Below are 27,699 nucleotides of genomic sequence, written 5' to 3'. Positions count from 1 at the left end.
GTTCCAGTGCAATTTTCTTTGTCACCCCTTTATTTTGTTGGGGGTTTTTTTGTATCATCCCATTAAAGTTACCTTATATCCATACCCTCTGTATACTCCTTCTAATTGTTCTCATAGTAATATAATTGTTAAGAGTTATTAATATTATCTTGCCATATAGAAATATAAACAGTTTAACCTTATTTAATTTCTTATGTTTTCTCTTTCTTGTTTCTTTTTTACCTTTTTATGTTTCCCCTGAATCTTGTAATTTGGAGGTCATATTTTTTTTTCAGCTCTGGTCTTTTAATTAGAAATGATTCAAAGTCTTCTATTTTGTTAAATGATCATTTTTTTCCCCTGAAAGATTATATTCAATTTTACTGGGTAGGCGATCTTTGGTTGTATCCTCACTCCTTTGCCTTCCAGTATATCATATTTCAAGCCCTCTGGTTATTTAATGTGGAAGCTGCCAAATCCTGTGTAATCCTGTCTATAGCTCCATGATATTTGAATTGTTTCTTTTTGGCTGCTTGCAATATTTTCTCCTTGATCTGCAAGCTCTGGAATTTGGCTATGATGTTCCTGGGAATTTTCATTTGAGATCTCTTTCAGGTGGTGGTGGATTGTTTCAATTTCTGTTTTGCCCTCTGATTGTAATATATCAGGGCAGTTTTCTTAGATAATTTCTTGAAAGATATTGTCCTTTTGTTTTATCATGGCTTTCAGGTATACCAATAATTCTTATATTATCTCTCCTGGATCTATTGTCTAAGTCAGTTGTTTTTCCAATGAGAAATTTCACCTTTTCTTCTATTTTTTTAAACTTTTTTTATTTTGTTGGGAGTTTTTTGCATCTTAATGTCTCATAGAGTCATTAGTTTTCATTAGTTCAATTCAATTTTTGAAGAATTATTTTCTTCAGAGAGCTTTTATATTTTCCATTTCCATTTGACCAATTCTATTTTTTAGGGAGTTATTTTCCTCAGTAAGTTTTTGCATATCTTTTCCTATGCTATTGATTCTTTTTCACGATTCTCTTTCACTACTCTCATTTCTTTTCCAAATTTTTCTTCTACTTCTCTAATTTGCTTTTAAAAATGCTTTTAAATCTCTTTCAGGAATTCTTTTTGGGCCTGAGACCAAATTATATTTTTCTTTTTTTTTTTAATTTATTTTTAATTATTTTTAGGCAATTGGGGTTAAGTGACTTGCCTAGGGTCACACAGCTAGTGAGTGTCAAGTATTTGGTCTGAGGCCAAATTTGAACTCAGGTCCTCCTGACTTCAGGGCCAGTGCTCTATCCACTGTGCCACCTGGCTGCCCCCCAAATTACATTTTTCTTTGAGGCTTCAGATGTAGCCATTTTGACATTATTGTCCTCTTCTAAGTTTATGTCATAGTGATTTCCATAGTAAAGCTCTTTTTGTTTGTTTGTTTTTTGTTCATTTTTTCTGCCTTTTTTTTGTGACTCAGTATTTTTATGTCAGAGTTGGCCTCTGGTCCTGCACTGTCCCAAGCTTTTTGTGCTGGGGCTCTGGATCTTACTGCTGGCTTTCACTGGGCTTTGGGGCTTAGCTGCTTGCTTTCTCTGGAGGGTAGGCTTCCCTTCTGGCTTGTACTGGTATGTGGGGCTTTCCTGTTGGCCTCCTCTGGATGTGGGATTTAGCTGCTGGCCTACTGCAGTGGTAGGGCCTTGCTGTTGACTTGCAATGGTAATGGAATCTTTCTGGAAGCTGGCCCTGGGGGGAGAGATGTTGTTGCTGGTGAGCCCCAGGAGTGGGGCCCTGCTTCTGGGTTGCTATGGAAATAGAGTCTCTCTGCAGATAGGCCCCAGGGGTAGGGTTTCACTACTGGTCAGCAGTGGGGTCTAGGTCTTGCTGGTGGTTTGTGCGGGGGGTAGAGTCGCTGGGATGGGACCTTACTGTGATTCACAGCACACTGCTCACTTTTCTAGGGGTCTGCTGGTTTGCACAAGGACTGTGTTTCCCTGGTAGATTGCCCCAGGCTCAGCACCCTGCTACAGGCCTCCTGCTGTGAGGCTAGCTGCTGCTGCTGCTGCTGCTGCTGCTGCTGCTGCTCTTGGACCTCACTCCTCTCCCACCCCAGTGAGGCAAACATTTCCTGCCAGGCTGGTGAGCTGTTTCCCTGCTCCTTGATCAACTCTGAGGCAGTTCTAGTTGTTTGGAGGGGAATTTAGGAGGGCTTTGGAAGGTTCCTTCCTCACTCTGCCATCTTGGCACTGGAAGTCACCAAGGTCTGTTTTTTGAAAGAGAAAATCTATATCATTTGAGATTTAAGAGATAAAAGGTAGTGTATATCATTACATACCAACAGGTAACTATAGATTGAAGTATAAATACCCTATGTGGAACATACCCCCTGCGCAAAAACATGCAACAAAACATCTTGTTTTCAATGCACTTGAATTGTGTTCTTGGTTATAATGGGAATAATGTGCAACATATAAAACTTTCCCCTTCAGGGACATTTTTGTTTTCTCACTATTCTTTACTCTGTTGATCATTGTTCATATCTAGCACTGACACAGTCATGACCTTGAACTTATCACCATATTGCTGTTTGCAAAATATCAAACCAGGTATGCCCTTTAATGACAACTACTGTTGGTCTGCCTTTCCCCCTATGCTCACTAAATCAATTCTTCAGCCTCAGTGGCACTTCTAATCATTCATTATTTCTAAGTCATCCAGTAGTTCCCTGCTAGTTCTGCATTATGATCAGCAGTTTGGCTGTGGTCACTTGCTCATATTCTCCAGGGGTCAAGTTTATTCAGCACTATGGCCAGTAATTTTTTCTGCAGTTGCAATCTTTCATATGTCATTTCATTCTATTGTTAATTTATGTTTCATGTGGTGATATCTTTGCAACTTTATGGAAAACCTGAGATTTAGGAATATCACAATGCTTTTTGGTATAGCATTAAAAGCATTTAGTAGGAACTCAATAGATAGTTATTCAACGAGTGAACTTAAATTTAGAACATTCACTACAGCCCTGGAGCACCTGTGAAGATAAACTTTGGCTGACTTTATTAAGAAAAATGTAATGGGAGTGTAAAGTAGTACATTCAGGCTGAAAAAAATCAATTTCACGTATAAGATGGGGAAGTGTCCCTAGATATTTGAAAAAAAAATCCCATCTTAAAAAATATTAAGAACTAGGAAATCATCAAAAAACATAAACATTCCTATATTTAGGGAAATCCAAAAAAATACCATTGTATATGAAACTATTAATATATCACAAATAGGTTTTAAAATATATATTAAATTTAACATGGTAGTAGATCAACATTGTTCTGTTTGTGTCCACTTTTGAACTCCCTTCTCTCTTTTGTTTTCTAGAATATGTCATTGATATTCTTTCATTTTTTGATTTACATCACTTTCCCCCCAACATTCCACCAAATAAAAGCCCTCCCTTGATAGATAGATATAGTCAAACAAAACAAAATTATGTTTTATTGATCATGTCTGAAAATTTATGTCACATTCTTCTATAGTATGTTACTTCTCCACTAATGTGCTGGAAACATGCTTCGTCATTAGTCTTCTGGCATCACGATTATTCATTGAATTGATCTTTCAAATTTTTTTCCTTTACAATGTTGCAATCATTGCGCAAATGATTCTCCTGCTTCTTCTTTCTTTACTCTATATCAGTGTCTTCCAAGGTTTCTCTGAATCCATCCTTTTTACCATTTCTTTGGTGAAATAATGTTCCATCACGTTCATACGCCATAATATCCTCAATCAATGGGCAACTTAGTTCTCAGTTGTTTGCTAAAACAAAAAGTGCTGACATACACACACACACACACACACACACACACACACACACACATACATATATATATGCATATATGTATGTATAAGTATGTATTATCCCACTGTCTTTGAACTTTCTGAGATATATGCCTAGTAAAGACATTACTGGATGAAAGGACATGTATAGTTTTCGTGACTTTTGGCGTATACTTCCAAATTGCTTTTTAGAATGGTTTGACCAATTCACAGCTCTAGCAACAGTGCATTATTGTTCCTCTCTTCCTCTCCCCTTTGAACAATTGGATAGGGGAGTTTTAGTGAACTGCATACTAAATATGAGTCAACAGTGTGATGTGGTAGACAAGAGAGTCAATGCAATCTTACGGTACATTAACAAGATTTCAGAGATGATATTGCCACTGTACTCTGCCCTGGCCATTTCATATCAGGCATATTATGCTCTTATCTGGGCCTTATATTGATAAACTGGAGAGAATTCTGAGGAGGGCAACTGGAGTGGTGAAATGCCTCAGGTGCATACCATATGATCAGCTGAAGGAACTCTTACCATTCTCTCCTTTCTACTGAAATTGTTCCCTCTAAGGTCACGAATGATATCTCTAAAATATTCATTATCTATGCCTTTTTGTCTTTATACCACAATCTTACACACACACCACAGAAAAATAATTAAGCACATGTGATACAGTGACCTCATTTGACAATGTAGGCAATATTCTGTACAAATAGTCCTCCATTTCTCTGCCATAAGTGATGGTGCATGTTTCATTATCTATTCTCAGATACTTTCCTTGTTTTTTAAATTTCACAGAATTTAACTTCCTTTCCCTGGGCAGGTTAAAGAGAATATCCACAGGGAAGTAGAAACAGATTGTATCAAACTTAGAGTGTAATTACTGAACATAGTGCTTCTTGCTCATCTTTGCAAAGGAATAGGAAAGAAAGAGAAAAATATTAGATAATAGGATGAAGGAAAATACATAGTCAATGATCATAACTGTGAATGAAAATAGAATGAACTCATTCAAAAAATGGAAGAGGAGAGTAGAATGGATTAGAAAAGAGAATCAAACAATATGTTCCTTACAATGAATATGCTCGAAATGTAAAGATTCATGCAGAATTAGAATAAGTGGCAAAAGGCTTGATTAGAAGAGCATTATGCTGAAAAGTATCTTAGACAATGAATTAATCCCAATAGTAAACATATACACACCAAATGATATAGCATCTGAATAATTAAAGAAAAAGTTTAATGAGTTACAAGGAGAAATAGACAATAAAAGTACGATAGCAGGCAACCTTAATGAACCACTTTCAGAGGGAAATAAGATATTACAGGCAATGGGTTATAGAAATCTATCCTGCCCTGCAGGAAAATAGAAGAATAAGGGGATAAAAGAAGGGGGGGTGATAGAAGGAAGGGCAGATTAGGGGAAGGGGTATTCAAAATGCAAGCTGTATTGGGGTGGAGGGAGGGGAGAGCTGGGGAGAAAATCTGGAACTCAAAATCTTGTGAAAGTGGATGTTGAAAACTAAAAATAAATAAATTAATCAAAATGAACACACACACACACACACACACACACACACATACCAATGAAATAAAGAGTAGTAAATTCAGAGAATAAACATAGACAAAGGAAACAACCAGTTGTTATGTCTAACCCCAACAGATGTGCAGACTTGCCAAAAGTGAGGGGATAATGACATAGAAAAGCTACTCATTGTCCTGCCCTACCCGAGCCTAGTCCCTCAGAAGAGGTTTGAAGAAGTCATATCATCCCCCTGTTTATTTCTTCATAATGTTTTGCAGATAATATAATGGTTGATGTGAAGAACCCCAGAGAGCCAACAAAAAATTAATTGAAACAATAAATTCAACAAAGTATCAAGATATAAAATAAACTCACACAAATCATCATTTCTGTGTATTACCAATAAAACCCATCAGAAAGAGTAATTATATTTAAAAATAACTACAGAAAGTATAAAATACTTAGAAGTCTATCTGCCAGGACACACACAGGAAATGTATGAATACAATTACAAACACTCTTTACACAAATAAAGACATATCTGAATAATAGGAAAAAATATTAGTTGTTCATAGTTGATGGTTCATGTTCAAGCTGAGCCAATATAATAAAAATACAATACTATGTAAACTTTACTTATTCAGTGCCATACAATCATACTACCAAAGGATTATTTTAGCGAGTTAGAAAAATAAAATAAAATTAATCTAGAGATTTTTTTAAAAAGGCAAGAATTTCAAGGGAAATAATGGAAGAAGTAGAAAGCAAGGGGGCCTTGCAGATGTCATACTATACTGCAAAGCATTAATCCTTGAAACAATTTGGTACTGATTAAGAAATAGAGAGGATGATCAGTAGGACAGATTGTGTACACAATATGCAAAAGCAAACAAGCAGAATGTTTTGGTGTTTGATAAACTCAAATATCCTGACTAATAGGATAGGAACTCTTGACAAACACTGCTATAAAACTGGAAAGCAATCTAGCAGAAACTAGGTATAGACCAACATTTTACACTATATATACACCAAGATAAGTTCCAAATGGATATATAACTTAGACATAAAAGGTAGTATCACAAACAAATTTTAAAAACAAGGGAAAACATACCTTTCAGATCTATATATAGTGGAAATATTCATAAAGAAAGGATAGAGAGGATGACAGAAGACAAAGGGGGACAGTTTCAGGGAAATCTGGGAAGATTTGTATAAACTGATGCAGAATGAAGTGAGCAAAATCAGGAGAACAATTTATACAATAACAGCAACATTATAAAGATAAACAATTTTGAAAAACTTAAGAACTCTAATCAATGCAATGACCAATCACAATTCCAGAGGACTCTTAATGAAACATGCTACCTACCTCCTGACAGAAGGTCATGAACTCAGAGTGCAGATTGAAACATAATTTTTATGGACGTGACCAATGAAGAACTTTTTTGTCTGACTGTTTTTCTTACAATAGTTTTGTTTCCCTTTCTTTTCTAAGTAGAGAGAGAGGCAGAGAAAGCAGATTTTTGTTGACTGAAAAAATAATATTTAATTTGAAATTGTTATTTATTGTTCTGAACTTAAACACAAAAAATACATTTCCAAAAACATAGTATACCCCAAAAAAGTGGATTCCATATGAAATGAGGAATCTCCATTTTACAGAATGGGCTTTTTTTTTTCTAAAGCATATAATAAATTCTACATAGTACTTTCAAAACTATCTGTTTTGCCTATGCTTCCTTCTTTCTTTATAAAGTTTTGTGCAATTTTAAAAGTGTTACAATGGTCTTAAAAAAAAAAAAACCCTGACCCTCCTGAACTCCTCTTACCTCTGCAATTAAATCAGAGAAAGAGTAATGTTTGCACTACATCAGCATATTTCTCTTTCCAATTGTTCAAATACATTTACCTTTCTAGGCTTCTCTAAATTCTTATGTGAATTTCGAAGTTCCTTCTCAACTCTGGTCTTTTCATTAGGAATGCCTGAAAATCCCCTCTTTCATTAAAATTACATGTTTTCTCAGTAGGCTTATACTCAGCTTTTTAGGGTTGCTGGTTGGCAGTATTTGGTTGTAAGAAACCAATAAGACAATCAATTTATTAAAAATAAAGATATATACATATATAAATGTACACACACATACAATACATATATGAACATATATGTGTGTATGTATGTATCAACACAACTCACATTTATACAGTGAATTAAGATTTACAAAGTATGTTTTAATACTATAATCCTGTGAGATAGACAATACAGATATAACCACCCATATTTTACAATAAAGAAAATGAAGCTCAGTTAAATTTATAAATAAGATAGAAACCTGTCCAACTCAACATCACTAATCCTAATTTCTATTTACCAATCTGCATACATAACTTCTACAGAAATCTGCCTTCCCAATGGCTATTTTCCTTATGAAAAGAAGGGTTGCTTTCCCTTCACCCCACTCTTATTTGTTTATGTAAGTTGTACCTGCTTATGGTGAAGAATCCAAGATTTCCTATGTTGTTGTTGATTTTTCTTCCCCAAAAAAAATCACATGATTGGAACATGTTTTTTTTATTTCTTGTTTTCTCAGGTTATTGAGTCAGTCACATGTTATAACAATCTTATTTCAGAATTGCAGAGTAAAGAATTTACTTAACAAAAATGCTGACTGAAGAGAACCTTGTGGTTTGACTGTGAAAACTTTTGATTATCCTCAGAATGAAACGCAAAATTTATTAACCCTGATATCCCCAACTTATCTATGTATGAATAAAGAAATAACTTATTTTAAAAAAAAATTTGTCAATTTTCACTTCTTTACAAGAACTTGTGCATCTGTAATTTTTGCATTTACTTCTTTGTTGTTGTTACAGTAAAGCTTCATTAACTTCAACTACTTATTCGGAATTTGTGGTAATTCCATGAGAAGTGCCTAAGTTGATGTTCACACTATCAACAAAGAAAGGGTTTGCCAAGCAAACTGACTGTGTTAATAAAAAATTTAAGAATGCTATTTTCTTAAGAGATTGAACTATTTTAAAGCATTCTACATGGAATTTTTTGTATACAAGCAACATACTTGCAATGTGAGCAGAAATTAATACCATTCAAATTAGCACATTGAAATGCTCATTACAAACTTTTGATATATGTTGATTAGTGCAGGGCCTGTCAGGTACACTTTGCTAAGCCCATAACAGCACTTCTTTGAAAATAATAAAATTGCATTTTCTTAAAAATGTTCTATGAATTCAGATGTCTTTGGTAACCCACGTTGACCTTTCTCGTTTATATTAAGACAAATATTATATTTTGAAGTGTTTTACCTGAAGTATAAAAATTATATTAAAGGTAGCACATCACTTGAAAAATACCAGAAAGGACATTCTATATGTGTCTGTGTCTATGATTGTGTCTATGCCTGCACCTGGGATTCTTTTGATTTCCTCTGTCTCTGATCAGTGTATGTCTCACATAAAGAATTCTAAAAAACAAACACACAAACCAAGGCTATCCCTGTCAATCCCATTGAGGTAGATTAAATTAAGTAGATTCCCTAATTTGCATGTCAGCAAATGGTTTCTCAAGTTCTGAAAGGCACTTAAAAGTAGTTTGGTCTTTTAAGTCCCCTAAAGACATCCTTACTTGTAGTATTAATTTAGATTCTCTTGGCAAAAGCAAATTTAGCCTCATAACATAAAATATGACTAACATAAAATATGATTTTACAGAGGGTAAGTTAACAAGGCTTTCCTGGGGGCATACATAGGAAGCTAGATTTAAAGGTAGCCAACTCTGTCTACTAAAATGCAATCTTTTTTTTTAGGCAGTTGGGGTTAAGTGACTTGCCCAGGGTCATACAGCTAGTAAGTGTCAAGTGTTTGGTCTGAGGCAGAATTTGAACTCATGTCCTCCTGACTTCAGGGCTGGTGCTCTATTTACTGTGCCACCTAGCTGCCCCCTAAAATGCAACTGTATCACATTATAATCAAAGCCCTAATTAGTTTAAGAATAGTCATTAACAGATCTTATCAAGTTAAAGGGAGATCTTTAGTATCTCATCACCAGAACTTATGCTTGGTCTTGTACTATTTAACAATTTTATCAATGATTTGGATGAGAGCATAGGTGGCATGCTTATCCAAGTTGTAGATGACATGAAGCTTAAATGACAAGGTCCATAAAAGATCAACGGGCTAAAATGATAGGCCAAGTCTAATAAGATAAAATTTAATAGGTATCAATGTAAAGTACCATATTTGGGTTCTAAAAATCAATTGCATGAATACAAAATAGGGGAGGCATTGATAGTTGGCAGACTAGTGGGCAAAGACTTGGGAATTTGGAGTAAACAGCAAGCTCAACACAAGCCAACAATGTGACGTGGCAGCCAGAAAAGTGAATGTAGTCCTACGTTTCGTTAAAAGGGTATAAAATCACCTAGCAGTGGAATCTCTGAGTAAAATAATATGAACCATTTAATTTTTTTTTCCCATTGTTCCAAATTGCTTTCCAGAATGGTTAGGCCCAGTCACAATTCCATCATCATTGCATTAGTGGGCCTGTTTTTCCACAACCACTCCAGCACAATTCTAATGTTTTGTCGTCTTTGCCGTTTTACTAGGTGTTTTGATTATTAGTTATTTGGAGTGTTCTTTCATTATAATTGTTAATCATTTGCCATTTCTTTTTTTGAAAACTTTGTTCATATCTTTTGATTATTTATCTATAGGAAAATGATTTTTGTTATTATATATGCTAGTTGTCATCATGTCTTGAATAGTAAACACTTAGAGATAAATGATAGAAAGATTTTTTCCCATTCAAAAGCTTCCATTCTTATTCCAGATGAGTTAATTTTGTTCATGAAAAAGCTTTTCATTTAATGTAATAAGAATTATCTATATCTTTTGTAATTGTCTCTATCCCTTGTTTAGTCAATAAATCATCCTCTACCCATAAAAGAAAAAAAGGTATAAAATCCAGGCCTGGATAGGTCATGGTGAAATGTACTAGGCCATGGAAAGATAATATGTGGAGTAAGTTGGAGTATATACAGAGGAGATGACCTAGATTGTAAGATAACAATAAACCATGTCACACGATAATCAGTTATAGCAGCTCTCTTTGTGGTAGCAAAGAACTGGAAATTGTAGGAAAGCCCGTCAATTGAGGAATGGCCGAACAAGGTATGGTATATGATCATGATGGAATGCTACTGTGCTATAAAAAATGATGAGCTTGTAATTTTAGAAAACATGGATAAACTTGCATGAAATAAAGAAAAGAGGAATGAGCAGAACAAAGAAAACATTGAATATAGAAGCAGCAATACTGTTTTAAGAACAACTTTGAGCCACTAAGTCATGCCCAGATTTACTACAAAGGTCATATGAAGGAAGATGCTATCTACAGTTAGAGAAAGAATTGATAAATAGAAGTATGTATAGAATAATTTTACATATGTACCTATTTGTGTCTATTGGTAGCCATCTCTAGGTAGGGTAGGTGGTGGAGAGAAGGGAAGAAAAAGAAATGTACATGATAACTTTATTATACATTGAAAAGAAATAGCAGGTTGTACACAATAGATATGCAGTTTCATGTGCAATTTTCTTTTTTTATTATACTATGTTATGGAAATGCTTGTTTTAGTCCATAAATTAAAAATAAAATAAATTAAAATAAATAAATAAATTCTGGCACATAAATAGTGCTTCTAGGTTTGTAAAGCATTTTATGTATATTATGTCTTTTTTTTCTCTCACAGTAGCCCTCTCAAATAAATGCTACAGATATTTTTATCTTTATTTGGGGGATAAGGAAACTGAGGCTGAGAGGTTATCCAAGGTCACATAGTCAGTAAATGTATAGGATGGGATTTAAATCTAGGACTTTCCAATTCTAAGTCTGGTGTTTTAACCACTGTATCACATTGCCTTCAGTTGAAGGAAGTAGGGATGTTTAGCCTAGAAAAAAAAAAAAGAAAGAAAGCATAAGGACAACATATCAGCGATCTTGAAATAGTCAAGTGATTATGTAGGAGAGGAGTTAACTTTGTTTGTTTGGGTCCAGATGGTAGAACAAGCAACTATGGACTGAAGTTACAGAAATGCCTCTTGCAACAGAATAAAAAAAGACTTCTTAGCAATTAGAACAGTCCAAAAGTGGAATAGGCTGCTTTGGGAGAAGCTGGAGATGTTCACTGAAGGTGTTCAAGGAAAGGCTAAATGGCCACTTGCCAGAAATGTATGATATACATAAGTAAGTTAATGTATGGAATACTACTCAAATATGTTTAAATCTTACCTGTCCTACATGTACACCCAAAGAAAATAGTTATTTTTAAAAATAATTTTAATGTGTAGAATATCACCATACCTAACAATAGTCTTAAGTATAAGGAAAAATTACTAGAATCATAGAATCATGAGTTGGAATGGATCAATCAATACATAACTAAATGAATCTCCATCACACTTATCCCCAACAAATCATTATCCAACTTTGGCTTGAAGATATCAAGTGATGGGAAAGTTATTACCTATCAATACATTCTATTCCAATTCCTCAAATATTTAAAGACAGCTGTCATGTTTCCCAGATGTCTTATCTTTTCCAAGATAAACATCCCTATTGCCTACAACTTTCATATAACACAGTTGTGAGTCCCTCACTGACCCAGCCACCCTCCTATGGTTGAGCTGCCATTTATCAACTTCTCTCCTAAAATGTGTCCAGTATTGAATACAGTACTACAGACATAGTTTGACTGCAGCTAAGTAAGCTAGGATTCTCATCTCCCTCACCCTGGACATTATGATTCTATTAACATTCTATTAACACTGACTTAGCTCTTTTTATTTTTAAATCAGCCACTGCTGTCTCATACTGAGCCTGCAGTCAGCTAAAACTGCAGTCTTCTCATGAACTTCTATCTAGCCACATAGCTGTGTCTCCCCCATCCTATACAAATACAACTCATTTTTTAAAAAATTTTTAAAGTGTGGGTTTTTGCGTTTATCCCTAGTTTATTCCATCTGATCAGGTTTAGCCCAGAACTCATAGGATTTAGAGTTGGAAAGAAACTTAGAGATCATCTAGTTCAATCCCCTCATTTAATAATGACTCTGTTATCTACAAATTTGATAAACTAGCCTGAAGTCTAAATCACCAATAAAGTGGTTCAGTGTAACAAGGCTAAGCACAATGAGGTTCTCCAATAGGAATAGTGTTTTTCCTTTTTTTTTAAGTTTCCCATCTGTTTCATTGGTTAATAGGAAATGATGGCTGTGCATCATAAAACACCATTGTCTCAAGAGAATCAAAATTAAAGGTGATCCAAAAAAGAATTGGTTAACAGGCATGGTAGGAATGGCATGAAGAACAAACATTTTCATTATTTACCAAAAATGACTTAAATGTGATAAGTGTCAGAAAGAACTTCATCAAGAGCATGTTTAATTAGAAGAGAAGATGAAAAGCTCACAGAATGAGAGAAGAGAATAATGGATAGATGAATAGTAAGTGATGGCTAACATTTATATAGTATTTTGAGGTTTACAAAGTGCTTTACAAATATTATTTAATTTTATCCTCACAACAATCCTGGAAGGTGGGTGCTATTATTATCTCCATTTTACAGATGAAGAAACTGAGGCAGACAGAGAGAGTGACTTGCCAAGGGTCGTATAGTAAGTGCCTGAGGTTGGATTTGAATTCAGATCTTCCTGACTCCTGGCCCAGTGCTCTCTCTATTCTCTGTGTCACCTAGCTGGATGATAGCACTACTATGCACGACATATTGAAAGACCTGAAGTAAGGTCTCTGGCAGGTTGGACAGATCCTCTTTGGCCTTATGGGTTAAGATTAAGGTTGGAACATAGACAACAATCACACAGGATGAGAAAGAGCAGAGGGGCTGTTGACCTGTATAGATGGAAGAAATGCCCACAATGATGAGAACATGGGTCCATCAAAGTGGTTTCATGTGGTTCAGGATTCTTAACTCAAAGAAATGAATTTCCAATCCCTTCTCTCTATACTCACATGTAAGTTATTTATCAAAACATGAGTGCTTTCACAATAATACTATGTCTGCATAACAAGTAATCATTATCATCAACACCCAGTTCAATTCAACAAGCATCTATTAAATGTCTTCTATGCATCAGACTCTTACACTAAGCAACACCAACAACAGCCTACTTTCAAGGACCTTGCATTCTTCTGGAGGTATACAGCATGTATCGTCTGTTATCATAACTCAGAGTTGCTTCCATTCGCTTGTCACTGCTTGTGCAGAGAAAGTATCTCAGGGCTAATGGAAAAAAGAACACAAAATATGCATAAATATGGCAGGTAGAAAATAAGGGTGGGATGTTAACAGATTAGTGCCAAGAGAAGCTGCTCTAAGAGGTGTCATTTCCCTGTTTCCCTGATTTTTCTGCATCTGCATGGAACAGGAAATCAACAGACCAACTCTAGGGATCTGAAACTAGATTAGAACCACATGGCAAAGAATTTTAATGCTGAGCACATCATTGCCTTATATCATTCAGCATAGGACCTGAGTCTCCTCTCAGAAGAGAGAATTACTGAGAATTCTTCTCAAGAAGAATTATGATCCACATTAAGGAGAAAAGATATGATATCTCAAAAGCTATGGATGATTCTGATAGCCAGGAATACAAAGAAGGTCCAGCAGCATTGGACAGACTGCCTGAATTCGGTCACCAGAGATGGCACTGAGGGTCTTCTATCAAAGGGCATAGTGCTTCATGATATCAGCCTCACAAGCTTAGGGATGTACATAAACAGTTCTAATTTCCACTGTTAATCCAAAATGAAAATTATCCCACCTCTGCTAGTGAGTTACTGTGTGACATTGGATAAGTCAACCTCTCCGGGCCTCAGTTTGCTCATCCATAAAAATGGAGGAAAGGGGAATCAGACAAAATAATCATTTAGGTCTCTTTCAGCTTTAAAATTCCCTAATCTACTTGTAGTACCCTCTTTGTACTCACTTCTCCAAGCTGAATTTGCACTGGCAGGCCCAATTTTATTCAACTGGGAGAGTTTGCCAAAGGATTAAAAAAAGTTTTAAAATAAGCAAACTATTCATTCATTTTGATCCAACATTGTCAACATGACAAAAGCACAAATCTACCAATACCACTATTGATAGTCTTATGCACAATTCCTCAATTTTTTGTCAAAGCAACTGGATTATTGACTCATCCTACCGAGTCTGGGAGCTCTCAATCAGGAATTTGTGTCCCACTCTATAATTTGGACAACTTCTCTGAGCTTGTCAAATAAGCCACCAATGTCCTTTTATGTGATAAACTACATCTGGTACATCCCTCACTCCTGAATGTCATATGTCTTCATTTGCTATGTGATCATGCAAGGGGATTCTGCAAACACCAGTGCCTAATTTCCTTCTGTATCTTCAAGCATCAGTACATGCAATAGGCCTCACACACATCATTTGATTGTGTTGATGATGGGAGATGATAAGATAGAAGACTATTCTAAATTCTTCCTCACACTTTGTGGCACTGAGAATATTCTCACCTCCTACTCCATCCCATCCTGAAGAATGGTTTGGGTTTTTTTTTTTGTTCTTTGTCAACCTTTTGTTCCTTATCATTTATTAGCTCTACCTTTAAGGTAATTGAATAGAATTGATTTGGATTTTCAATGCAGTGCAGATTTCTGGGCTTTTTTCATCAATTCAATTTAAGAAATATTTATTATGTACCTATTATGTAACAGGTACTGTGGCAGGCCCTGAAGATACAAAACAAAAATGAAACAATCTCTGCCCTCCAGCAACTCTCTTACGTTCTACCTGGGGGGTGAGGGTGAGGATAGACCATATAGACAGATAAGTAAATACAAGGCAACTTTAAGAATGCAAGGGAAATCCTTGGGACACTGCCAGGGACAGAAGACAGGGCTGGTCAAGCCACTGATCTACCTATTTATGGCATCTATTTTTTTAAATCTTCTTATCGATGATCAATTAACATTTTAGTGCTATAACTCCATGCTAACCACTGCAAGAGTATTTTTCTTCTTTCCTTATTGATTTTGTGGCTCCCCATCAAGTGTTTCATCTCTTAATTAAAGATTTGTTCTTGGTCTCTCTCTGTGTGCTTTGCTAACAACTAATGACTTTTACAATTTGGGGGGATAATTTTGGGATAATTTTCACTTTGGATTAACAATGGAAATTAGACCTTTACTTTCTGTTTAGAGAACATACAGAATCTCAGTCAAATGCCCTCCCAGGTACTCTCTTCCTTGTCTGGAACTCTCATCTCCCTGTATCCATCTCATCTCCCTTTCCAACAGTCTAAAAGAAGGAAATATTCCTTAAACGTGGGAATACTAAGCTCTTTACCCCTGCCTTAGACATGATCTCTCTCCATCTAATGATGCAGCATACCAGAAGCCATCCTTCAGTTCCTAAACAGGGACACAATGAGTGGCACATGAGATAAAGGATAAGAGAGAGGCAAAAGATGGCTCAGTTTGCCTTCACAAAAGAATTAGTCTAGAAGGAGAAGACCATCAGATTTTCTGGCCAGAAAGAAACAATTGCTATTTATACTCACTCTGAGCCATGAGAATCCAAGCAAGGAGCAAGTGAGGCTTGGGCTGGGACCTATCATTGGCCAATCAGTACTGACTGGGTATTGCCTCGGAAAAACTGAGACCTAGGAAAGACCTTAATTTAAAAAAGGCCACGGTCTCCCACTCCTTGGGCCATTGCGAGTCATCCTACTCTACGTCTTACAACTGGACCCTGATGACTCTGGAGGAGAGAGTGAGGTTGATGACTTTGCACAACTCTGCCTCACTAAAATTCAATTCATTTGCATGAAAGACATCACCCTTCTGATGTCATTGGCTCTCTTCGAGAAGGAAGGATGAACAAGAATGATGGGGGAGAAGTTGGGAATCAATGCACCACCCATAACAATTGGAAAAAGAAAAACCTTGATGGACAACCCATTGGTAGCATTGATAAAGAACAAAATATCCCCCAGTGAAGAATCCCCAGCATGGTGAATGGGCCCAACAGCTTTAAACGGTGTTTATAGTCTGTAAGATAAGAAAGCATTATTATTCCCATTTTATAGAAGAAAAAACTAACGTATGGAAGTTGTAATATTAATAACCTAAACTTATATTGCACTTTCAGATTTGCAAAGTGAGCCAAGATGACAGTATAGGCAGCAACCCAGCTGAACTGTCCTGTCACTACATTCCCCTCCAAACAACTTTAAAATAATGCCTCAAATCAAATTTTGAAGTGGCAGAGCCAATAAAAGGTCAGGGGGAGACATTTTTTACAGCCTAAGGCAACTCATGAGGTCAGGAGGACAAGTCTGTGATTCTGAGATGGAGGCTAGCTCAGAGCCAAGCAGCAATAGCAGCAATACAAGGGCCTTGCAGGCAGTGGTCCAGAGATAATAAGGGCAGGTTAAACAACTGGTCAGATAGAGATTACAGGGCACTCTGCTGGCACTGGGTGCAGCTGGCACTGATTGGCAACTCTATTGCCCAGACACAGTTCTTGGTCTCAGTTTTAGGTAGAAAGGGGTGCTTATGGTCAGTCACAAGGGAGCAGGGGCCCTGGCTACAGGAGTAAAGTTCCTGGGTAAAGACCAGAGCTCAGACCAGGAGGGCAGTGACCACACATCTCCCCAAACCACTCTAACTTGGAAGAACCAAAAATTTGCAGACCCCCAGAACTAGCTCTGAAAACAGCAGCATAAAAGCCTGAAGCTTGGCATAGTGCTTCCCCACCCCTAGGTGAGCAGAGCCCAACTTTAACATAAAGTTCAAAGTCAAGAAATAGGCTGAAAAATGAGCAAAAGGATACCACAATAGCAGGAAAGACAGAGACATAAACTCAGAAGAAGACAACAACATGAAAACAGCTACTCAAAAAGCATCAAAGAAAAATGCTAATTGGACCCAAGCCCAAGAATAATTCCTAGAAAAGTTAAAGAAAGAGATGAGTGGTAGAGGAAAAACGGGGAAATAAATGAGAGTGATGCAAGAAAATTATAAAAAGAAAATTAATAGCTTCGTTAAAGAGGCATAAAAAATACTGAAGGGCTGGAGCAAAACCTATTGTGCTTCAGCTGAAGTAAAAAAGGCAAAGGTAGTAATCATTATCTCATACAGAACAAAACCAAAAATAGACCTAATTAAAAGAGATAATCAGGGAAACTACATTTTGCTAAAAGGTACCATAGGCAAAGAAATAATATTAAAAAAATTTTGCAGAAAGTTTCTCTGATAAAAGCCTAATTTCTCAAACATGGAGGGAGCTGAGTTAAATTTATAAAAATAAAAATCAGTTTTCCAATTGATAAATAGTCAAAGGATATGAACAGTCAGTATTTGGGAGAAGAAATCAAAACTATCTATAGTCATATGAAAAAATGCTCTAAATCATTATTGATTAGAAAAATGCAAATTAATACAACTCTGAGGTACCAGCTCACACTTATCAGAAATGACAAATACTGGAGGGGTTGAGGGAAAATAGGTACATTAATAAATTGTTGGTGGAGTCATGAACTAATCCAATCATTCTGCAGAACAATTTGGAACTATGCCCAAAGGGCTATAAAACTGTGTGTACCCTTTGACTCAGCAATACCGCTACTCAGTCTGTACCCCAAAGAGATTGAAGAAAAAGAAAAAGGACCTATTGGTACAAAAATATTTATAGCAGCTATAGGTAAAGAATTGGAAATTGACAGGATGCCCAACAATTGGAGAATGGCTGAACAAGTTGTGGCATAAGACTGTGATGGAGTGCTATAAGAAATGATGACGGAAGTGGTTTCAGAAAAACATGACAAGACCTATATGAACTGATACAAAGTCAAGTGAGAAGAACTGGGAGATCCTTGTTGCAATGTTATGATGATCAACTGTGAACAACTTGGCTACTCTGATCAATACAATGATCTAAGACAATTCCAAAGGACTCATGATGAAAAAATGGTATCCACCTCCAGAGACAGAGAAAGAAAGAGAGAGACAGACAGACAGAGAAAGAGACAGACAGACAGACAGACAGAGAGATTGGAAATATAACATTCTCACTTTTTTTGTACTTTTTCTTACAATATGGCTAATATAGAAATATGTCTTGCATGTTTTCACATGTATAATTGATAATCAGTTTGGTTCCTTTCTTAGTGGGTAGGGGAGGTATGGGAGGGAGGGGGAGAATTTGGAACTCAAAATTTAAAAAGAAAAGAATGTTTAAAATAAATAAATAGCATATTTTTAAAAACAACAATGACAAAAAGATTTTCAAACTGTTGTCCTCACAAAAACCCTGAGAGGTAGTAGGTAAGTAAAGTACTATTTTTTCATGTAATAGTAGGCATCATATTATAGTGGGAACAGCACTGCATTTTTGAGTTAGAGAGCCAACTTTCAAACCGTGGCTCTCATGCTTACTACCTGTGGGTCCTTGGGCAAATCATTTAACTCACTGGGCCCCAGTTTCCTCATTTGTAATTGAGGGGCTTGAATTAAATGACCTGTCTCCCATGATATATGATTTATGACACAAGTAATACATAAGCAGAACATAAATTATGTCGTATTCTATAAATACCAAAGTCAATTGTGTCTTTGAACACTTAGGTTTTCAGACTACATTTCCAGGACTTGTTAACCTCTCTGTGTGTCATGGATCCCCTTGACAGACTAATGAAAGTTTCCTCTGTCTCTTTCTTCTCAGTTTCCTCATCTCTAATTGAGGGACTTGACCTAATGTCCTGTAAGGTTTCTTCTGTCTCTAAACCTAATGATTTTACAGCTAATCAGACTAAGGCATTTTAATTTTATTTTTCTCTTTTTTCCCTGTGTTTTCTTTTGCAACATGGCTAATGTGGAAACATATTTTACATGACTTCACATGTATAATTGATGTCAAATTGTTTGCCTTCTCAAGAAAGGGAGGAAGGAGAATTTGGAACTCAAAAAATTTAAATGAATGTTAAAAAAGATGTTTTACATGTAATTAGGAAATATTTACCAAAATAAATAGAAATATATTAAAAAAGAAAAAAAATGGGATGTTCCCTTATTCAAGTGCTTTGGTTTTACTTGTCATGTCACAAATAAATGCTGATCCAGTAAATTGTTTATGGGCTCCAGCCACAAGGATATAGGTTTTTATTTTCTTTCCCCATATGCCTGAAAAGATTTCTCTTTTCAAAGGGAAGCCTTGTAGCTTAATCCAGATTTAAAGAAAGAAGCACTTCAACTGATGTCCTTGGCAGAACTGGCATTTGTGGTTGGATAAAAACACACAGTGCTTGCCAATAAAGAGAGGGAGGCAGGGAATTGAACTTTGCCTTACTTTTCAGTCTAGGAATCAGCAAGACTTCTAAGGTTTTAATGTTATATGTTTTCATTCCATCTGACCCACAAAAGGCATCAAGTTTATGGAGGCCTGAGAGAGTCAGTTTCCTGACTGAATAGTCTTATTGCCTTGAGAAAAGCAAGTATTGTCGTGTGACCACAAAGAGACTTTGCTTTTTCTGGTTCCCCTATTTAAAAAGCAATTCTTTTATTATAAATGAATAATAATCTCCAACATCCATCTTGTACTTTATGGCTTACAAAGGGCTTTCACTTCCATTTTCTCATGTGATCTTCACAATTGCCCGGTGAAATGAGAACTTTATTATCCTAATTTATTTTTTGTTGTTGTTTCTTATTTTATTTTTTTTCAATTACATGCAAAATTTTTTTAACATTCATTTTTAAAAAAATTTTTGAGTTCCAAATTCTCTCCTCCCCCTTTTCAAGATGGCAAGCAATTTGATATAGATTATACACGTGAAGTCATGCAAAAAAATATTTCCATTTTAGCCATGTTGCCAAAGAAAATATGGACAAGAAAGAAAGAGAAAGAAAGAAAAAGAGAGACAGAGAGAAAGAAAGAAGAAAAATAAAAATTTAAAAGTATGCTTCAATCTGCATTCAGACTCCATCAGTTCCCTCTTTACTTTCAAAAAATGTTTCTGATGACTCAGGACTGTCTCTAGATTAATCAATTAATATATGCTTATTGATTGCTGCCAGGTACTTGGGCTGAATGTTGGGAGCCCAAAGACAGAAAGTGAGATAGTCCTTCCCCTCATGGAAATTATATTCAACTGAAGGGATAGAACATGTTCACAGATAAATAAGAACAGGAGATAGATATATATATAGATATATATATATATATATAGATATATATAGATATATATATATATATGTATGTAGTACGTGTGTGTGTGTGTGTGTGTGTGTGTTTTCAGGATATATATTTTTTAAAAATGCATACACATACTGTGAAAGACTTCGCTACTCTCATCAATACAATGATCCAAGACAATTCCAGAGGACTCACGATGAAACATACCATCCACCTCCAGAGAGAGAACTGACAAACTCAGTACAGATTGAAACATACTTCTTTTACTTTATTTTTCTTTATTTTTTTGTCTCTGTTTTCTTTTGCAACATGGGTAATATGGAAATGTGTTTTGCATGACTTCACATATATAATCAATATCAAATTGCTTGCTTTCTCAAGGAGAAGGGAGAGGGGAAGGGAGGGAGATAATTTGGAACTCATTTTTTAAAAATGAATGTATCTCAGAGATGGGGGGTGAGGAGAGAGACCATTCCAGGCGTGGAAGTATAGATGCTGGCTTCTGGGGATCTGATGTTTAATATAAATAGTTAAAGCATAAAAATGTTTCTCTACACTGGTCATTTCTGAACTCTTTCAGTATGTCCTAGAAAAGAAAAAAAAATGGTAATTAGATATCATGTACAAGCTGGGCCCTTGGTCTGAGCCCTCAGTAGACTCCTGACTTTTAATAGGCGTGAGATTAGTTAGATATGTGCACACTCCTAAACATTTTGTCCTATCTCTCTCTGACTTCACCACTGTCCTAGCAAAACTATTTGTATGATTGCAGTGATATATTACAGACACGCTGAAATTGCTGAGTCACAATGATATGATATTGTCATGCAATGCTCTCCTTAGGGAATGAAGGAATTGGCTATGATGAAAGCTTAGACATGCTTAACTAAATAACGACCAATAATAGAACTTGATAACAGTCTGCTAATGGTGAAAAGCTACTGCACCCAACCCTCCATTTGGGCTCTATTGGCTTACCTCAGCTTCCAGTGTGACATATTAGTCATTCATTAAACAAACCTCTCTTATTTTTTTTGTTGGCTGAGGGGATAGTTCCAATCCAATCCAGTCCAATCCAAAAAGCATTTAATAAACAACCACTATACGCAAAGGCCCAGTACTAAGGATACTTTGAAAAATAAAAAATAGTTCCTGTTTTTTATGTAAAATAGTGCCAAATTCCTCAGGGAACTTATGTTCTATTTGGGGAGATACAATATATAAAAAGAGATGATAATTTGAGGAGTATTGTCTAACAACTAGGGAGATAAGGAAAGGCTTCTAGAAGAAGATAATTCATTAACTAAGACCATGAAGAAAGCAAGGGTTTCTAAAAATGAAGGGAGAGGAGGAAATGCATACTCCAAGACAACTGGGCACATGCTGTAACTAAAACAGTGTACTCTCACCTCCCACAAACCAGTAGAAGTCATCTTTTCAGCTACCTGAAGAAGTCTTCTGCATGATAGTGCTGGAATAATTAATAACTCCTCCTAGAAGATTTTTTAAACTGCAAAACAGTCGTTGACTATTTCTTATTTTACATAGGAAGCTTGATTATAACATACCATATGTCTGGAAATTTTCTTTTCAAATAAGATTTGAGACAATTGTTCAGGTTCATAGGATCCTAGTGTAATGAAATAGGACAAAAACTACTGTGAACTGCCTGCCTTCACCTGGTACCATGTGTCTGTGAACACATGGAACTTCTATTTCTTTTTGTCTCTTTTGTGCTTCTTTTTTTCCTTATCATGGGTGAATGAGTAGCCTGAGATTTTAGTGCTCAGGTGACTTGTGAGAAAGGAATATACATCAAAGTCGTTCAAAGTTACACTGACAATTGGAGCCCTAGAGGTAGTGGTAGCAGTACCCGCCTCATAAGAAACTAGCCCTTAAGTATGACCTGTTTGACCCAGCCCAGAAAAGAGTCAGCCCATCTCAGGAAGAGAACAAATTGTCCATCAGCTATACCACATCCTGAAGTGAACTTCATGGGCCTCCTTGGAGAAAGGAAAGGATTCACAAGGATTAGAAGTACCCATCCAGGATTGCAAGACAGAGTATTTCAAACAGACTACTGAAGTTTGAACTCACTCTTCCCAGGGACTGAATGGGTACAAAGAGGGAAATGTGCCTCCCTCTTTGGGGGGATGTTTTTGTATGTCCTATTTTTTGTTCTATTTTCTCAGTAAATATCTTTTTGTAAAATCTAATTGATATCAACTGGTTAATCAGTATTAGGAGAGTAAACTGGATGGGGGTATGTAAGTGATAGTTTTAGAAACTCTAATCAACCAGCAACACTGAGGTATGAAGCCATCTACCCCAAGTTTGTGGACAGAAGCAGCCCAGGACAATGAGAATCAGAAGATAGTCCTGGAGGGCACACAACACTAGTAAAAAGAGTTGGGAAGGGCCTCAGACATAGCCCCCCTTTATTTTATGGGTATGGAAACTGAGGCCCAGAGACAGTATAGTAATTTGCCTCATGTCATTCAGGTATTCAGCAGTAGAGGCAGTTGTTCTGTTTCCATAGCCCAGGCTTACTCTCCTGTATCAGAGGTGTCAAACTCACAGAACCAGATTAAAATATAATTGGGAAATGTCTGCCAAAATAAATTAAAATACAATACAACATAGATAATGTTAATTTATGGTTTTCGAAGGCCATATGCTGCCTGCAGGGATCCATTTCTATTTGAGTTTGATGCCACTGTAATACACCCACCATGCTGCTTCTCCAATTGTAGAGCTCTATCTAAGACCTCATTTATATGAGCAAGAAACAAAGTTTCTTCATGAGAGACCATTCTTTGGAAAACCAACAGGGAACATAAACCCAGCTTCTTAACTGTGAGATATAGATCTCCAATGCATCAGAATTGGTTTTTATGGAAAATAGTGCTCCACCATTGTTTAGAACCAGTTATCAACTGGAATAATTTCAGTTAGATGCTTCAGTTGGAAGGCAAAAAGAAGTGACAGGTGAAAATGGGCAGAGAGAAAAGCAGTGCATGGAAAAGAATATAGAAAAAGAATTTGAGAATGGAGATGGTACTAAAGAAACTGCATTTCAGAGATGAAAATAAGGAATGAGAGATAAGTACCACAGAAAAGAACAAGTTGATTCAACTCAATTCAATTCAACAAACATTTATTAAGCGACTACCACGTACAAAGCACTGTGCTAGGTGCTAGAGTATAAAGGTGAAAAAGTCAAGGGATGGGTGTAGTTGAAATACTTTAAAAAAAATTAAGTAGGAGAAGGGGAATTTGAGAAGGCTTTATGGAGAAGCCTTGGCAACTGAACTGGACCTTAAAGGAAAAGAAGGAAATCATGGGACAATAGGATCATAGCTTTAGAGCTAGAAGGGATTGCAGAGGTCACTGAATCCAATCCCCTCATTTAATAGATGAGAAAAATAAGACTCAGAGAGGTGAAATGACCTGTCCAAGGTTATGTAAGTAGTAAGTGGAAGAGTTGGGAATCTTGGAATCATAAGTTTATAGCTAGAAGGGACCAAAGAGATCACCTAGTACAAGCCCTCCATTTTATAGATGAGGAAATTGAAGCCCAGAGAGGTAAATTAATTTGTCCAAGGTCACACACTTTGTAAATGGCAAAGCTTGGATTCAAACCCAGGTCCACTGACTTCAAATTACCAGGCTGAGACTGGGAGGACAGCTGTCTTAGGCATGAGTCTGTATAAATGTCCAGGGCCTGAGGTTGGTAGCATTAGTGGTCCAGGGGTATAATGTAAAATAAAGGTGGAAAGGTACATTAGAGCCAGATTGTATGGGGTGCTTGGTGATAGGAATGACTATAAAAGAAAGATAAGATTTCTTTCTCCTACTTTCATATTGCCATTCATACCCATTCCTACTCTTTCCCCTCCCCCACCTCAGGGGGCTGGGTGGTTATGCCACAGGAAGTTTTCTTACAAAGCAGTGGTGGCTTTTTCCTAGGACACAGCTGGATCAGGAAGCATCAGCAGCAGTCAGGAAATGCACTGTGCCTTCTTTTGGGTCAGTACTTCCTGTCCTGCTGATATCTATGGGCAGGAAGGTAGTACATAGAAAGGAGAGGAGGGGAGCTGTTTTCCCAATATGTCTAGTGGGACTGCTTTAGTATCCCTAAAATTCTGATGGCTTCCCTGGTTAGGGGCAAGTGCCCATGCCTGAGAAATTTCCTCTGTTGTGGGGCCATGTCTACATTTAAAATATCTGAAACTAGGTTGAGTCAAAACATATTAGAAATATGGTATGATGGCATACTTAGTGTTTCCTGTTTTCTAATTTAGAATATTATGTTAATGAGACCTTAAGACAGCATTTCATGGCCTTATCTGCCCTAGAGTCACAAATTACAAATGATTCCCATTTACTCCTTCCAACAGCATTCCTGCCTGGCCAGTGTTCGTAGTAGACAATTCTAAAAGAAAGAGACTTCCTGCTAGCCCTTTTATCTAATATCCCTTGTTTAGAATCATTATATTTATATTTCTTAAAGGTAGCTATTTCACACTGGGATCTAACCCAGGCTATGTGACCCTGTGTTCTCAGTCACTACTGTCCAGTGTTTCCACCTTTATAACATGAGGGCATGAACATAAATATTATTCAGAGGACTGCTTTGAAATAACAGCTATATTCCTTCTATTGATGTCGTTGGTAGGTCGATTTGATTTTCTTGATTTGATATTTGAATAAATTCTACTAGTTTCCCTTTCAAGACAGAGCAAAATTAATTTGCAAGCAGGAAATCTGGCAGGTAGCTTGGCTTTAGCTGACTTCCATCTCTTAAGGATGGCCATTTCTTTTTCCAAGATTGTTTTAAAAGAGCTAGTCTTAGCATGTTGTAACAGCATTGATCCCATTTCATCTTGACATACCCAGGAGGGACAAACTTAAGTATTCAAGGTACATCCTCTTCAACTGGTCAAACTGAATGAGTAGCAGGACAGCCCACATTCTGTGTTTCTAGGCTCCTCCAACCTACCATATTTCCAGTTCAAAATCCTGATAGATCTCTTTATTTTGTTTACTTATGGATATGGAGGAGAGTTGGGAAGAACATGAGACAGATGTATTTACAGCTAAGTAAACTCAATTCCCCTTTCCTTTCCCCTTACTTGGTTTAAGTAGGGGAACTAACATTTCAGACATGAAACTGCTGGTATAGAGGAAAATCCTAAAAGTAGGGTAGTCATCAAGAATACATGGGAATAGAGAGTTACCATTTTCCGATTATTCAGAGTTCAGAAAGTTAGCAAAAAAAGTAGGATCAAGACTTTCTCTCCCTCTTACACACACACACACACACACACACACACACACACACACACACACACACACACACACACGGGAGTCAGTCAATAAACATTTATTAAGCACCTACTCTATACAGGCAATGTACTAAATGCTGGGAATACAAATATAAAAAAGAAAGGCAGTCTCTGCCCTCAGGGAGCTTCTAATGGAGGGGAAACAACAGACAAAAGGAAGCTGAAGGGGAGGCAAGAAGGTAAGGTTCAGGCTTCCAAGCATGATGAAGAAATCCAAAGAGAGCAGCAAGGTGGGAAATGAAGAGATGGCTAGCTGAGTGACTTGCACAAATGAAAGTTATAGGAGAAGCTCTCTACCTTCCAGTCAGAAGAGTCCCCCGGGACAGATGCTTATGATGAGGGGTGAATTCCAGGACTGACATAATCTTGCACATCAAAAGGGACCCTCAAGGTCATTGAGTCCAGATGAAGTTGCTGAATCTTAGAGTGATTGAGGTTTACCCAAATTCACAAGGCAGTAAATGTTAGGGTAAGGATGTGGATTCATGTTCTCCAAGTCCAGATCCCCTATCCATTCCACTTCTCCATATTTCCATTGTTGCAAACCATGTAACATAGCCCTAACTTCTAAAGGGCCTAGAAGAGACCCTTAGAGAAATCACCAGGAGTAGAAGCCACCACAACTATTTAAGCAACTTCTGTGACCCTCCTCAGGCAATTAATCTAGAGAGACTAGAAAAATCTGGTAATGGGATAACATTCTGCATTCCAGGCTCTCTAGATTTCATATTCCAAGCTGTCCTGTTAAATCCTGAACGAGTGTCATAGGACTTTTCAATAGTTCAAAGATCAAGGGTGTGATGAGAGTCTGAGTTGGACCCAGTAAAACCTTCAGTAAATGAGGACAGACCATGTGATATAATTGAGGTGAGTGGCACAGTTATGACTAGAGGAACAATGAATGCAACAGAGGGCAAGAGGGCTAAAACTGGGAGCGGGATGAAACAAAACAGCCGTTGCCAACTGATGAGTCATCTTCTTGAGCACAAGGAAAACTGTGCTTTATTTTGCAGCCTGCCATAATGAGCTTTCTGTGTAATCATTAACAGCTGCATCCTGAACATTATTTTTAAGCCAATTCCAAAACAGAGAGGAGAGAGACAGAGATAGAGAGAGATAGAGAGAGACAGAGACAGAGAGAAATTGGGTGAGAGAGACAGGAGACAGAGAGAGACAAAGACAGACAGAGGGAGAGATAGAGGGAGAGACAGAGACAGAGGGAGACAGGGAGGGAGAGACAGAGGGACAGAGACAGAAGGAGTCAGATAGAGAGACAGAGACAGACAGAGACAGAGGGAGATAGACAGACAAAGGGAGAGACAGAGACAGAGAGACAGAGACAGAAACAGAGAGAGAGAGAGAGAGCATGACTGAACATATTCTTCAATTTTATGACTTCTAAGAAAGAGAGATTTCTTGATATAAGGAGGAAACCTTACATGTAATCTTCACATGATCCTGTGTACTCTGCTTTCTTAATGGAGATAGTCAGGATCTTGAGAACTATTTCACTGTAACTTCTTCTAAAATCTAATTACTAAGGCATATACATACAGCGATCCAATTTCTTTCTACTGAAATACTATGATAGGAGCAGAGAAGGCAGAAGAGGAATCAAGACTATTTTATCAATAACTTTCCCAAAATCTTGAAGTTTGCAAAACTTTTGATTAGTCTGATATGTGTTACCAATGTCTTGCCATCTACAATATCAGAGTACATATTCCATCTGCTCCCTCTTATCACTGAACTAGGAAGACATATA

This window comes from Phascolarctos cinereus, unplaced genomic scaffold (genome assembly GCF_003287225.1).
Source record: "Phascolarctos cinereus isolate Bilbo 61053 unplaced genomic scaffold, phaCin_HiC Scaffold_726;HRSCAF=1367, whole genome shotgun sequence".
Lineage (NCBI taxonomy): Eukaryota > Metazoa > Chordata > Mammalia > Diprotodontia > Phascolarctidae > Phascolarctos > Phascolarctos cinereus.
This window is presented reverse-complemented; position numbering follows the sequence as displayed.